This window comes from Lissotriton vulgaris, chromosome 2_1 (genome assembly GCF_964263255.1).
Source record: "Lissotriton vulgaris chromosome 2_1, aLisVul1.2, whole genome shotgun sequence".
In the NCBI taxonomy this organism is placed as follows: domain Eukaryota; kingdom Metazoa; phylum Chordata; class Amphibia; order Caudata; family Salamandridae; genus Lissotriton; species Lissotriton vulgaris.
The window spans coordinates 428,226,495-428,238,603 of record NC_141687.1 but is presented as its reverse complement, the minus strand read 5'-3'; positions in this window follow the sequence as shown (position 1 = coordinate 428,238,603).

Below are 12,109 nucleotides of genomic sequence, written 5' to 3'. Positions count from 1 at the left end.
AACAGGACTGAGCATGCACGATCCCCAGCTGAAAACAATTGCAGGGATTATCGCATTATAAAAACAGTACGCCCTCAGCGTTTTCTCAGAGAAGGAGAAGAAAGTGGCAGAGGCGCTGACAGACTTCCGAGCAGGTAAGCAGAAGCGGGGAGGTTTTTTATTAGAGCTTCCGTAGGTCGGGCGGACAACGAGGTTAATTAATAACGGCAGGGAGAGCCATAGAGTGTCCACCGTAGCTTTGAAATACCCTAGAGACCTTCTATTTAAAAAGAACATGAGCGGGAACAGGAGGAGACAATGTATAGATATAACGGGAAAATACTCCATGACAATGCGCGATATCTAAGGCAGTACTCTATCGATCCCCTAGATACATGCCACCCCAACAGACACCGTAAGCAGTAAGAAGCGGGGCAAAACAGCTAGTTAGTTATTTTCTTTTTTTTAAAACGGAGGGGAAAGAGGGACAAAAAATGCTTGCGAGTTCAGGCAAAAGGGTTACCCCAAAAGAGGAGGGGCATCTCTCGTATAAGTAAGAACAGAAGCCCATACTTGACAAAGAGGCATTCTTAATAGACCCCATAAGGGTAACATGACAGAAACGAACCAAAGTGCAGACTTGAGAGACCCTTGAAAAGCAACTGAAATTCATACAAACCTTTCTTGCTTACAGAACATATCCAGTTCCCAAGCGAAGAAAAACCCACATATGCCCGTTCATGAGAAGGTTTTAATTCATATAAAGGTAAGAAGGAAGGAGATTTAACTGTACAAGATAGGTTGCTACCTATAGAGTGACAATGGCTAACTATGACCCCCTTGCCTACACAGATATTTACAAAATTTGATACAAAATTTGATAAAAAGAGGGGATCCAAGCCCACCTGATCATAGAACAGGAAAAAGACTTTCTTATTCTGAGAAGTTTTATCACCCCCGAGGTAAATATAGGAAACCACAAATGTTCTGAGTGGTTTAAATATAGTATTCAAGAAAAACCAATGAAATTAAACTGTCATCCCATAGGTACATCAAAAACCTACAACAACAGTGATCGTCTGGAGAAGGCTTCCTGACGGCTGTTTTTCCTGGGGGAATCTCACAATACTTACGGGGTAAGAGGGACATTAAAATAGGTAGCAACACTAGATGACAGATGGATGATTGGTATAATGAATGTGAGAATGAATGAAAGTCCTTAAATATGTTTCCACACTAAAAAGAAACGGAGGGTAAGGCCAGGTACAGCAATAGCTACCCGAGCCTTAGAGGGCGAGGAGAAAAGCTTGAATGTGAACCCTGCTTAAAATAATATCTGTTTTAATAGAATGAGAATGTGTTTTTTGACCACCAATGTACCTGATGAAAAATGCTTTAGTGAAACTGTGAACAGGTTAAACCGAAGGGAAAATAAGGCCCCAACAAAATACCAAAAAACAAGAGAGTTTGGATAAGGTGGAATTGATCTATTTGGGGAGAATAAGTAAGATGTTGTACACTAGAAATGTGATAACTTGCACCCAGAATAGTGATATTGTTTCTTTCTCTATGTATCCACACAGAGATTTTTAAATATAAGCCTAGAAGCCGGTGACCCCAAAGAGACGGCATGTTCTGATGAAGGTGTTACATCATCAAGTAATAGAACACCAAAACGCGTCGTCGCAATTGTTACTAGAATCCAAATAAGGTCAAAGAAGTAGCAGATATTCATGTATTTTTGATACTGTCTACTGTACCACCAACATCAAAGAAAAGACCACTGGATCTATACTAGTAGTGGCGGGAGAATATTAAGGCCACAGTGGTAGGGGGTTTGTGAAAAGGATCCAATTGCTTTTGTGTACTGTATTAGTGTTGATCATTTTTCTCCTTTGTTGCATAATTCTTATGATTGTAATATTGTGTTTTTATGTGTAATGAAATGTCATCAATTGTTTCATTGAAATTTTATTGTACTTGTTCAAAGAGTATTCTTTGGATTTTTAATTCATTTCTCTGTGATAAGAGGTTTTACTTTGATAAAAATATTAAAGAGATTGCGAACGTTCACTTTTAGTGTGGAACTCCTTATCTAATGTTTCATTTCCATATGAATTTTCCCCTTAATGTACCTAGAAGGAATGTTTGCATGATTGGTTAGAACCCATACAGCAACATAACACACACCTGCTTTAGTGTACACCCAGGGATTTCCCTTTGACTAAGCTGTCTTTGTGTTGCGACTGACTCCCTGCAGCTGCAAATGAACATACAACATTAAGTGTTTGATTATTCAAGGGAATTACTAGAGACAAACAACGCAGATATTCCTCGTACCTGTATTCCTGACGGGGAGTTCTGATAAACCTATCGGTATAATTGAATAGTTCAGTATCTTGCACAATTGCTGAATTTCCCATGCTGGTTGCAAACGCTGGAGAAGCAACGCGCAAAAAGGAACAGGGAAGGGAAGAAGGAAGGAAAGGAAAAGGTAAGAACGCAAAGGAAGTCCTCAGTCAAGACCTTGCTGGGGGGGAGGGGTAATACTGCAGCAACCAGGACGGAGATAACTGGAACGGCAAGCGTCTTACTTGAAAGTTGCTCCACTCTCCTCTGCTTGCTCGCTGCCAACCTCTCTTGCCTAGAGGATAAGGGCTTCTCTGCCAGTTCGATGTCGAGAAACTGCTATGATACAGATTTCATGAAAACGTCAGATACCTCTCTGAACGCTTACATGGATATCCGTCTGGACTCTGGAACGTCGAATACTCTCTAAATATTTCTATGAAACTACAAACTCAACCTACGCACTAGAAATAAGTGCGGAGGAATGCTAACTCAACTACTGTCTCCGGAATTCAGTTGAAGTGTGCAGCGGAAAGCGCGCGCACCTGTTTTAACCATTATTGACTACAAAGGTGTGTTAGAAATGAAAGCTAGACTGCAAACCACCCGGTGGCCATCTTACTGTGTGCAATACCTCACGCAAAGGGTTTCCCAAATGTTAACCAGGCTAGGCTTAACAATGGTTCTAAACCTCTTCGTGACCTGATGTTTAACTGGACCCAGTATAGAGGCAACAACCGGATTTCTGACAACTTCCGTCAAGTCAAATATTCTTTACTGCCACAGAGGGCAAGCCATTGTACATTACCTCAGCTCCCCCCGAACCACCATTGGGAATGAAACTCCCATGGTGGGGGGGGGGGGGGGGGGGAGATAGAATGCCAGTATCTGGAGAAGTATCCAATCCACTGGCTTCACCCAGATTCTCAGCCCAGTCCAGTTCTTCATAGGGCTGCTATTCTTCAGGGTCCAGCGACCCCCTCTAATCCTCCCTCAGTCCTAGCCAATAAAAATAGGGCTCAGGCTTTGACTCAGAAACCATGGCTCCAGTCACTGCTCGAGCATGCACTGGAAGATGCCCCTCGGGCTCAATTTCAAGGAAGAGAATGGGCATGGAGGTGCCAGTGGGCACTGTGAGCATTGGCTTCAGAATCTGAGTCAGGGAAGGTCAAGGTAGTATGACTGGTGCAGATCCCAATCCATCTGTGGATCCAGTAGGGCCCCCTCCAAAACCCATGGGGCTTGAATGCATGCCAGATGGAACAGGCCACTCAAAAATTAGGTGCATGGCCTCATAGAATTCTCTCAATTGGGTGGTTCCAGCTCCCGGAAACGCTGGGAGGTCGCTCCCTCAAGGCCTTCGGGTGCCTGGTACAGCAGTCCGGGCAAGCCTTCAGGTCATGGTCCTACTCGAGGCACCAGGGGCATCCATGGTACAGGTCTTCCACCGACATCTGTAGATGACAGGTGCCACACACACTGAAACTGCCTTGCCCAGCCACACCAGAAGGTAAAAAGCAAAAGACTGACAAAACATTGAAAAAACCGAATCAAAAAATGACTAATGGGGCAGTTCCTCCAAGATCTGCACTGGCAGGCGTAGAAAGAAAAAAACGGATGTCAGCGAACCTTGGTGACGCCTATATAAGCACCGTGAAGATCCCTTCCGGCGTGGCCAACGCCACATGGAGACGAACAACACCGACTACTTGAATGCAGCGGTACTGCTCCCAAAAAAGTTCCTGATCCAGTCTGATGCCTGGAGATTATTCTAAGGTAAGGAATCTGTTGATAAAAGTCCATATCAGATGTCCATTTACACGTGTTCCTATTTTGACTATTGACCATGGCTCATTACTCCGGTCTTCTAACACCAAACGTCTCAATGGTAAGATATTGCACATTTGTTGATCATATTATCTTAGGATGGCAAAAGCATGGGCTGTCTTGGTGGACGTTGCCATGATTAAACGTATTCTCCAACCCAAGTTATTAATGTGTTTGCCATCTCTTTTTGGAGGGGTTGAAGTAGGGAAGACCGGGTTTTTAGATTGTTGCTGGGGTGCTGCCAGAATCTGATTGTGAATGAGGCATGCTGAAGAAATGACTGGTGCTTCATATTTCTTATGCGAGCGAGGTATTACATCTTGACTGTAGCTGGCGTCTTCATAGACTTTCAATTTCTTAGGTTTGCTCCTTGAAATCGTAAAGGAAGCATTGCTGTTACGTGGGCGTTAAGTACAGGTCAAATACCACAGATGTCCTTTCTAAAAGGGGATGAAGTAAGAAATGTTGTTTGCAGTAAACTGGAGATGCATACCTTCTACATCTTAGAGCGTCAAGCAGTCTCTCCGGCTATTATCTGCATGGTCCTATCCCCCTGATCCTGGCTAGGAATCTCCCCACCTTCTTCAAGTTCAAATGCTACTTCCTTATTCTGCTCCTCCCATTCATTATAGTCTTCCCCCATGTCCTCGTGGACAAATGTACCTGTTCCAGCCTGTGGAGGTTGCGAGAGTAACATTAGTTGTATCGGATAGGGTAGTAGCAGCTTCACTGGAAGTGGCTCATAATGCTGCGGTCGAGGAATCCGATTTAGGAAGGTATCCATCATCTGTTTTCAAGTGTCCAAGAAATTCAGAAGCACTTGCATCATTGGTGGTTCTTGGTACCGACACCTCTAAATATAGAGGGAATCCTAGCCCATATGCAGATCCACCTGATGACAATGTGGTGGTGGAGGCAAATACTCAGCAAATGGGCTCAAACGTCTCTTGAATCTTTTTCCGTGTAATGAAAATCATGCTCTTCCTCTTTAAGGTGTTCACCCTCACAGTCTAGTATATGGTGGAAATATAGCTGTGCTGTACTGCAGGCAATATCTAAGACTAGGCTCTGGCACTAAAGCCTCTAATTTTAATGTAAAAACTGCACTGGGTAATCCTCCGAAGCCACAAATATGAAAGTGGCCTCTCCAGAGATGGAGGGGTATAAATAGCCTGGGCCTTTGGCATCGACTCAATGTCAATATAAGCTGGAGTGATCAATGAATTGTTGAAAACAGTCAATGGTCAGTTTTGACTGCGGCTTCATCTACAAGATCTATTTTAGCATCAAAATGATAGTTGACAGTAGGACATATTTTGCAGAGTATTCTCCATCCTGAAATGTTTGGGCAGGGGTGTTCTTGAAATATTCAGGGATAGCCACCAACATCTCGCTGGCCACGACTGAAAGGACGTGTGTCTGCCTAGGAGACAATGTTTACAGACCTAAGGGCCATACATTTACTCTAGTGTGGCTACTTTCCTGCACTGGAGTGGCAAGACAGAGAGAAATGTCGCTTGGCCTTGCACTTATGTTGTGACTTTGGACATTGACTTGCTTGGAGATTTGCCGCATACAGGGACTTGGTGAGGGAAACCCGTGACCTAAAGTGGGTCCATTGTTTCAAGTGCACTTTGACACATTTTTTATGTTCTACAACAGAGATTTGCTTCTCAGTCTCTGGTCCCCTTTCGATGCATCTGGTACCATCTGTTGCATGACTTTCATTACTAAAAACTAACACCAATAACATAGTGTAGATCTAGTCAGACATTTGCTTCCTGCAGTCACTGCACTGTTTAAAGCTTGCGGTCTTGGTGGAAGACATTTCTTTGTGCCCTGTCAAATTCAGATTTTTGTTTTCCGGGAATTTTTAAAGCTAGCAAAGATGGGAGCAGAGCAAGGGATCCACTTCAAAAGGCATGGAGAAAAAGAAACTGACCGGTGCAGAGAGATGGCACCCACATATGGCTCCATTGCATCGCATCCGGTGGGGGTGCTAGCCTGCCACTGAGTCAGATGCTGCCAAGTGGGTGAAAAAACAAAAGATCCAATCTAGCTCATATTGATATTCTAAGTGAGCAATCTGTAGTTAGACGTTTCGATCAGAAAAACCTTTATAGCTGCAGACAATCATAGGTTGAGAACGATAACCAGGTCCAGTTCATACATCATTTTTTCCTGATGAGGCCTCAAAAATAATTACCTTTTGTGACTCCTTTGCATTCAAATGCCCATGCAGGACTATTAACCATTTTTTCTTTGGCAGTATTAACTTTCACTGAATCCTATGTTTTCATTAAGTTTCTCTGTGAGGCCATGCTATCCATCTAATGCAGTTTTGCTAATAATCTGTAATAGCTTGCTATGTAACACAAGGATTTTAGGGGGTCAACACCCCTGTACAGCACTCCCACGTTGTAAGCTGTTATAGAAATACCAATTGCACTGCACACACTGGACCTTCTAGCTTTCATACGGGCAATGTTCAAATTCTCCTTTATTTTTGTTTGTGTCTACACCATTCTTTTTTTTTTTTGTAAGGTAATAAAAATGGGCTTTTCGAAAATGTACTTTTAATTCCAGCTGCATTAAAAAAAAAAATTCAATATGAGAACATATTACTTCAAGATAGATAAGTATCTACAAAAGTATAATTTACCAATTGGGAAATGTCTCAATTTAATTTTTCTAGTATCTCACAAATATAGAGGATCGACAAGAAAACCTATGACAAACAGGTCACGCTCAAAAGAGATTTGAGGTAGATACCAATGGAGAAGAGGTACCTTTGACTGAGAATTGCCACTTTGATATGTTTACAGTATAACATATTACACATAATGCTGTATGTAAATCAAAATACAATTGACTAGAAAGCAATACTCTTGTACATGTATATCTCTATTGTTTACTGGCTTGTGAACAGGAGTCAGTCACACATATTTCACTACAATGAAATAGGTTTAAACCAGGACATTGGGTTAAACCAGAACATTGGGTAAATTAAATTTTCAGAAGTAAAGCGCCAAGATCATGCTAAGTGAATCTTGTTCAGTTCTCTAATCTATTGTTAAAAATGAGCAAATCATTTTTTCCACAGCTAAAGCTAACTGTGCAGCATTTTCATGACTTATGAATGAATTTAAATGAACTGTAGTTGCAATGTTTAACATTTTAAGACATCCACTTTTCTGGCAGATTAAAGTCTATCTTACTGATATTTTGGAATCTAAAACACACTGATAATGAGGGTAGTTTGAACTTTCCAGTCAAAACACAATGAATAATAATGCACATGATATCAATTTCTATATCCCATCATGACCAAAAATCATTACTGGATCCATCGTCTTGCCAATTAGCATCCCTTACAATTTTTCCCAAGTAATCTTTCTTTCCCAGCTAATGAACGAAAAAATTGACTCGTACAACATTTTGAAAAGCAGGTTTATCTGGCTGTGTATTAGGTTTTTGGTAAAAACTGAATCATGGTAGGTTGACCCACAAACATTACAGTACAAAAGCGAATTATTTAACATGTCCACATGAAAATATACAAAACAACTGCTACAATTCAAAATCACTTTGAAGCTACAATTTACAGTTAGAAAAAGCACCCACAGCATGAAAATGATTTAAACACGAAAAAGGATTTAAAATAATGAATGCAAAATAATGTCATCCGCTTTATATTCAAAATTCCTCCATACCCAATGCACTAAGCTGTGAAATTTAAAGACTAGACCCTATTCTGTGCCAATAGTTTTGCCCAGCCTCTCATTCTGGGCTCAATACTCACTTTCTCTAATAGAACACAGTAAACAAAGGAGATCTGCCACAAACAATATATTTTTAGAGCTCTTTCAAAGTTGAAATTAGAACCTGAAATGTTATATACCTGTTCACATGCATAACATAATGACAGGGAACGTGAACATAACATAACAGAGAGCTGAAAAATCAGTAACGACTGCTCTCATTTTCCACTTCCATTGGAGCTTATGGTGTATTGCTGACGTTGGACATTTGGAAAAATGATTGTCCAGCTACAATCACAATTTACAATACAAATATATGGTTATGTTAGGCATTTACTATTGTGATTTTTAATCCAGTGCACACGCCTTCGGCAAGGAAATCATGACATAAAAATGAATTCATATATGCCACTCACTATCCAAATATATGTTTTTCAAGATGGAATGCCACTGTACCTCTAAACGTATTGTTTCAAAATACAGAAGCCAATACACATATATTCTCAACACTGAAACCAGTTATATTTTTTATTAGTTTTACCATCGGGATTATTGGCAAACCCTGCCCACAAAATTAACTAGTTGTTGACTATCACATTCAACTGCTTCCCATTGACAAATGTAATTGGACAAGATCTATTTTTATCAATCTTTTAAAAAAGCCTGAAACAATCATATATAAAGATTAGCTAAACTTCTAAAGTATGATCTATGAAGACTACATTTATGAACACAACATTATTTTTTAAGCAGAGGAAATACTGCATGTTATTTACTCAAAAAGCAAAGAGAGCACTTTGAAATTACACTATTTTGTAACAAGTGGTAGCACATTTAAATCCGGATCTAAATATGTGCAAATTCAGAGTGTCAGTAAAGAGGAGTTTGCTGCTTTTATGTCGACAAAATACAACTGAATTTCTTGACTTAGCAAGTTAGAAATAGATGAAAAAACTCAATGTTCACATCACAGGTGAGATGTGATCACTCAAACAATTAAGGGTGACATTCCACTATCAGTCTGACTATTTGATATTATGAAGCCAAGTATTTTGTTTTCAGTTCTTTTACACCAGTTTCTCCCTTCTGCACAGACCACATTTCACAGTTTCATGTATCTTACAAATACTGACGATGAATACAATGATGTAAACTGTCTTTTACTTACTGCATGTGATATGGGTATATCCAACTAATGCACTGAGAACAGATGACTCATTACAACAACTTAGAAACAAAGTTCCCTCAATATTTTCCTATCAGTATATCTGATTCAGCCACAGGCAAGTTGATGATGTTGTGGCACTCAACACATGCAGAAGCACCTCTAACTACTGCACCCTACATCTGTAAACGCTGAGTGACAAAGGTGCAGAGAAAGGCAGCAGGGGGCATTCACAAAGTGAATAGCGGAGGATAGACAGTTGAAGAGTGACTCCATCAAACGTAGAGTGTAACATTGGTGCAGGAGGAGAGATCAGGTAACTGAAAGTTTAATTGTGTGCCATAAGATGCAATATTTTCACCATGCTACTTGAATACCATTTTTTACGCATTACTATTAGCTGTTATGGGCCTAGGTTTATTCCATAATTTCTACATACTGAGTGATTTTTCTATGCCTTTGCAATACTGAAATCTTTTAATTTATTTCCTTTATTTATCAGACAATCTTAGACAATATTGGAACATGAGCAGGGATCATGAAAACCTGAAAAGCCACCTCTGTCTCTCTCTCTCTCTCTATATATATATATATATATATATATATATATATATATATATATATATATATATAAATAGAGTTGCACTTTTATTTCCTTTTAAAGATGAACTGTAAGCATTGATTTGGCCATACAATTTAACATGTGCCTAAATGTTAGCAGGTGGCTTCCTCTGCCAAAAAGTTTTTGCAATAACAACTCTACAGTCACAGGAATGGTTGTAACAAAGACGATGAGCCCAAGTATTACGTTTGACAGGAACCATAAACATTTTCAAAAACTATTAAAAATGAATACCACCATGCCCTAGCCCATTGAGAAATCAGTCTTTATTGTCAATTATAGACCAGGCTTTATTTTCTCGCGTCAACTTTATTGGACATGGAGGTTCTAAAATCTGTAACTGAAGCTATAATACTGCCTAAAATAAAAGTGATGCCTTTAAAAGGATTTATGAAAAGACAGGGGTCTTCCCATAAAAGACCAAGATGGTGAATAAATATTGTTTTTTAAAAAAAGGCTACACTATCGTTCAGGAAACTGCTAGAAAGCTGTAATGTCTTACTGTAAGCTAGTCAATGCTAATCTACATTTCCACAATTTTGGCATAAATGCTACAATGACAAACTGTAAAATAAAGTACAAAATTGAAACTAGGTTGCCCCAAGCAATACAAATACTTTAAACTTATATTCACCTCATATCTTAGTAAAGGGCATATAGAATCATATATAAAAGTAACACATCTATTTTTCCACACAGTATTAATGGCCATTTGAGCTACAAATTATTCAAATGGGTAAACCTACAGCTATAAGCACAATAGCATTTCCTGATGGTGAAAATGTAGTTGCTTCCATCTGTATCGAGTATAGGATTTAAAATAAAAGACGACAAAAGAAAGATGGAAAGACCCATAGCTACCAGCAACAGCCTGTATCATGAATGTGGGTTGTAGGTGAGTGTTTCTAGACTTTTTAATGCTATTAAATATAATTCCAAAAAATATATGCAAAGTGTTGACTTCAAGAAGCCAGACGCTCCTGCAGACTCTTAGAAAAAACCTGGCGAAACCTGAAACCCACAGAACGACCACAAGACCGCCCTGAATGAATACCACCAGCACATAAGGGACTCCAAACGGACCTTCATAAGAGACAAAGTTCAGACTAACGCGATCAACGCCAAGGAACTGTTCAACGTCATTCAGCAGTTCGCAAAACCCACCTGCGAAACCACGTACCTCATACCCTCCCAGGACCTCTGCAACAAGCTCATCTCCTACTTCCATCGGAAGATTAAAGCCCTCTATGACAATTTCAGCAAACCAATGACGAGCGCAATCTCCCTACCCACTGCCGCCAACAAGCCGACCATCACGTCCTGGGACTCCGCTACCGTCCCTCTCATCACAGCTACCATGAAGAAGACCCACTTAGGTGCCCCAACAGACCCTTGCCCACCACACATCTTCCACAGGGCAGCCACCGCCATTGTACCTGAACGTAGAACGCACCATCAATGCCTCCCCCTTAGATCAGGCATCTGCCCAGACGTCTGGAAACGGGCGGAGGCAAAACCCCTCCTCAAGAAACCATTGGCCGACCCAACGGACCTGAACAACTACCGGCCCATCTCTCTCCTCCCCTTCGCGGACAAAGTCACAGAGAGACTAGGAAACACCCAGTTGACTGCCTTCATGGAAGAGACTGCCTTCATGGAAGAGAACTCCATCCTGGACGACTCCCAGTCTGGATTCTGCAGCAACCACAGCACCGAGACTGCCCTCCTCGCCACCACTGACGACATTGCATGCTGCTAGACCAGGGACACACAGTAGCCCTCATCCTTCTAGACCGCTCTGCAGCTTTCGACACGTCTCACATTGTACTATCGCAGCCAGACTACTCGACGCTGGAATACAAGGAGCCGCTCTAGACTGGATCCAGTCCTTCCTCTCTGGCAGAACCCAGAGGATCCGACTCCCTCCCTTCCTCTCCAAAACCACTGCGGAGTCCCCCAGGGATCTTCACTCAGCCCCACGCTCTTCAACATCTACATGACACCCTCGCCGCCATCGTCATACAGCATGGGCTCAGCATCGTATCCTAAGCCAACGACACTCAGCTCATCCTCTCGCTCACGATGACACCAAATGATGTTTACAGGAAGGTATGACAAACGTGGCAGCCTGGATGAAGGACAGCGGCCTGAAGCTTAACTAAGTGAAGACCGAGGTCCTCATCCTCTGTCCCTGCACCTCCGCCTGGGACAACACCTGGTGGGCCTCAGCCATCAGGAACCCACCCACCCCTACAGACCACGCTCGGAACCTCAGCTTCATCCTTGACTCCTCCCTCTCCATGAACCGCCAGATCAGCGCCGTCGCCTCCGCTAGTTTCAACTGCCTGCACATCCTCCGTAAGACCTTCAAGTGGATCACCCCCGACTGCAGGAGGACCGTCACCC